The 4,352-nt window shown below is 39.7% G+C and overlaps 1 pseudogene; it reads left to right on the top strand.

The window, feature by feature from the left end:
* The first annotated feature begins 2,428 nt into the window (after nt 1–2,428).
* On the top strand, nt 2,429–3,124 carry LOC112648333 (60S ribosomal protein L19-like; annotated as a pseudogene).
* The last annotated feature ends 1,228 nt before the right edge of the window (nt 3,125–4,352 follow it).

Here is a 4,352-nt window from a genome sequence, read left to right as displayed (position 1 = left end):
TCAAGACTTTCTTTCAGTCAATAAAGGAAGTTAAATTCCTGTTCTTCCTGGCATGGGAATTTTGCTACTTTCCTTCCTAACCTGTTCTGGACTCATTTGCCTCTAAATGGTACTTTCTTTTCTTTCGAAATTTATTTCTTCTTTCTAGTTCAGTTTCCAATCCTGTTAAGAGAATTTTCTTTCATAACTCAATGCAAAATGAAGATTTCTTAGTGGGCTGGTTCTTCACCAGAGAGCTTCCATTTCAGGGTTCTGACACTTTGCATGACCAATTGATAGCAGCCTCTAAGTTCATTCCAAATTTAATAGTGTTATTTTTAGAGCCCATCTTGAGCATGTTTAAAAGAAAAAAAAGTGTTAAGTTTATACATGATTAAGAAAGCTTTTCTTTTTTTAAGATTATATCTATTTGAGATAGAGACAGAGAGAGCTTAAGTGGGGGGAAGGGCAGAGGGAGAGGGAGAAACAGACTCCCTGCTGAGCAGGGAGCCCAATGTGGGGCTCTATCCCAGGACTCTGAGATCATGATCTAAGCTGAAGGCAGATGCTTAACTGACTGAGCCACCCAGGCAACCTGATAAAGAAAAAGCTTTTTTAAAAAAAAACCCAAATTTAGTGACTGAACTTAAAGGAGATGTTACCATTAGTTTGTGTGTTATTTTGAATATAAACTTTTATATTCAACTAACATAAGCCAAGGCACAGTCCCTGTGTAAGAATAGGGACTCCAGAGTCAAATCACCACAGACAGGATCCTGGCAGTTGTAATACGCAATTAACCTCTCTGCCTCTCAACTTCTTCACCTTTGAAATGAGGACAATAAAAGTCCTTAACCTGTGGAATTGTCAAACTGAAATTAAATAATACAGGTAGAAAGTCTAAGAATAATGTTTGCTCCATAGTAGAGATGCAACAAATATTTGCTCTTGATTTTATTATTATTGACTAAAAGTCTTAATTTCTCATATGCTCACATTTTCTACTAGTGTTAGGTCCACATATCTAAATGGATATCTAATTATTGTTTTATCACTTCATATAATCTAAAAATTAACCCATGATTTTTTTTTGCACAAATTTCTCTCTAATCCCCCATTTCTGTCAGGAACAGAATTCCTACTATTAGTAGACTTGTAAACTGGTAAAGCCATTGTGCAAAACAGTATGGAGATCCATCAAGACATTAAAAATAGAACTGCCATACAATAAAATATTGCCACTTTTGGGGGTATTTATCTAAAGAAAACAAAAACACTGATTCAAAAAGACATATGCACTTTTTTTTTGACATATGCACTTTTATGTTCATTTCAACATTTTTTTACAACAGCCAAGATATGGAAGCAACTAAGCGTCCATCAAAAGATGAATGGATAAAAAAAGATGGCAGTTCTGTACTTATATGATGGAATATTAGCTTAAAATGACTAAAATCTTGCCATTTATGACAACATGGCTGGACCTAGAGGGTATTAAACTACATGAGGTAAGTCAGACAGAGAAACAAACACTGCATGATCTCATTTATATGTGGAATCTTAAAAACAAAACAAAATAACAAACAAAACAAAATAGGAATAGACTCAAATACAGAGAACAAATTGGTGGTTGCCAGAAAGGAGGGAGGGTAGGAAGATGGGCAAAATAGGCGAAAGAGATTGAGGCACAAACTTCCAGTTATAGAACAAGTAAGTCACAAAAATGTAAAGTACAGCATAGGGAATAGAGTCAATAACATCATAATAACTTCGTATGGTGACTGAAACTAAACTTTCAGTGGTGATCTTTGTGTAATGTATGTAAATGTGAATCACTGTGTTGCATACCTGAAACTAATATAATAATGTATGTCAATTACAGTTTGTAAAAACTACTTCCTTTGGCACCCAGTTACTCAAGCTTCAAACCTTGAAATCTACCTAGGGCTCACCATTAACACATACACACCATTTCACAGAAATTCTCTTGCATCCAAATTTGCAATACATCTAAATGTAACTAACATGTAATCCTATGATTTATGATGAGAAGCACATATTTGGTATTCGCCTCTGGCACAGAGTACCAAAAACTGTTGACATTTCTTAAGAGATGAGAGCAACAAAGGTGTCTTTTGTATGTTATGAGGTGACTTTTGAAAAGCATCTCACAATGGGGATTGGTTGCCATTGGAGCCAACCACCTAATTGGGGGATTGGACCTCCTGAAAGAGGAGATTGGAGAGGAGCTGATGGTTGTTGAATCAATCAAAAGTGGCCAATGATTTAATCAATCATGCCTATGTAATGGAGCCCCATAAAAACTAAAAAAGGGTGGGGTTTGGAGGGCCTCTGAGTTGGCAAACACGTGGAGTTTGGGGGAGAGTGGCTTATTCTTGGAAGAGACATAGAAGGTCCATGTCTAGTTCTTTCCTTTTGGCGATGCGGCCACAGCCATGAGTACGCTCAGGCTTCAGAAGAGGCTTGCCTTCAGTGTTCTCTGCTGTGGCAAAAAGAAGGTCTGGTTGGACCCCAATGAGACCAATGAAATCACCAATGCAAACTCCTGTCAGCAGATATGAAAACGGATCAAAGATGGGCTGATAATCTGGAAGCCTGTGACTGTCCATTCCCGAGCTCGGTGCTGGAAAAACACTCTGGCCCGCTGGAAGGGCAGGCATATGGGCATTGGTAAGAGAAAAGGTACTGCCAATGCTCGAATGCCTGAGAAGGTAACGTGGATGAGGAGGATGAGAATTCTACGCAGGCTGCTCAGAAGATACTGTGAATCTAAGAAGACTGACGGCCACATGTATCATAGCCTATACCTGAAAGTGAAGGGTAATGTGTTCAAGAACAAGTGGATTCTTATGGAACACATCCACAAGCTGAAGGCAGACAAGGCTCGCAAGAAGCTTCTGGCTGACCAGGCTGAGGCCTGCAGATCTAAGACCAAGGAAGCCTGCAATTGCCATGAAGAGTGGCTCCAGGCCAAGAAGGAGGAAATCATCAAGACTCTGTCCAAGGAGGAAGAGACCAAGAACTACAACTCCCTCTCTCTTGTCTGTACATAGTGGCTTCAGCATTAATCAGATCAGTTATTCAATAAAACAAACCTTTATCTGCAAAAAAAAAAAAAAAAAAAAAAAAAAAAAGAAGGTCCACACCTTGCCCTCTCCACCCCTCCATCTGGCTGCTCCTGAGTCCTATGCTTTTATTATTAGCCGATTATCTAATAAGTAAACTGGTTTCCTGAGTTCTGTGAGCCATTCTAGCAAATTAATTGAACCCAATGAGGGGGGGCATGGGAACCTCTCATGTGTACCCAATTAGTCAAGCACATGGGACCTCGCAGACTTGTGACTGCTGTCTGAAGTAAGGAGAGTTTTGTAGAAACCTGTGGGATCCAATACCATCTCTCTGTAGATAGTGTCAGAATTGAGGTAATTGTAGGACACCCAGATGGAATCCAAGAATTGTGGAAAAAAACCCACAAACTGGAAGTGGATGACAGAACCTGAAACCCCTTTCCATGACTTGCACTGCTACCACTGTGGTCTAAGCAGGCTGCTGAAACCTACTGACTCATCTCCCTTCTCCCACTCTTACTCCTTTGAAGATTAGTATGCACACATTGCCCAAAGTGTGTCTTTTAAAACATAACTCAGATCATGAAACTCCTCTGCTGAGAACTCTCACAGTCAACTGTATCACAGAGAGAAAAATCCAGCCCTTACTATAGCCTTCAAGGTCTTTCTGGTTGTGATACTTACCACTCTGCCTTCACTTCTTCTCCCTCTCTTTTTCACTCTCCACTCCTGCCTCCCAGGTCTCCTTGTTCATAGAACTTGTTGAGCCCAGACTTCTCTTACAGGCTTTGTTCCTTCAGATTGACAATCTACCAGGTATGCCCCTGCCTCTCCTACTGGTTCCATTCAGGTCTCCCTTGTATATCAGCTTATGAGAGGTCACCCAGGATTACTCCAAATAGCGACCATTACCACCTGCCCATCCTCTGCCTTCTCCTGACTCTACCACATTCTTCTTCAGAGAAGCACTTATCACCTGTTATAAACTGCAAGCTCCTGAAACCAGAGACTTTATTTTACTCACTTCTCTATTCCTAGTGACTCTATTGCCATCTGGCCAAGAGTAGATATTCTGTAAGTGTTTATTGAATAGCTTGATTAATAGGATCACCCCAGCAAGTAAATGAGTCAGTTATTTTAGAACCAAAGGCACAAGTTTATATTCCTTTCATAATGATTTTCCCACTTTCAAATCATTTGAAAGCAATAGGACTGCATTCAGACTTATTACCATGACATAGAACCAAGGAACTGATCATTTATTATAATTCCTTCTCTCCCAAA

Source organism: Canis lupus, chromosome 7 (assembly GCF_003254725.2).
Source record: "Canis lupus dingo isolate Sandy chromosome 7, ASM325472v2, whole genome shotgun sequence".
NCBI classification, from domain to species: domain Eukaryota; kingdom Metazoa; phylum Chordata; class Mammalia; order Carnivora; family Canidae; genus Canis; species Canis lupus.
The sequence above is the reverse complement of the archived record's forward strand: the minus strand, read 5'-3'. Positions and strand labels throughout refer to the sequence as shown.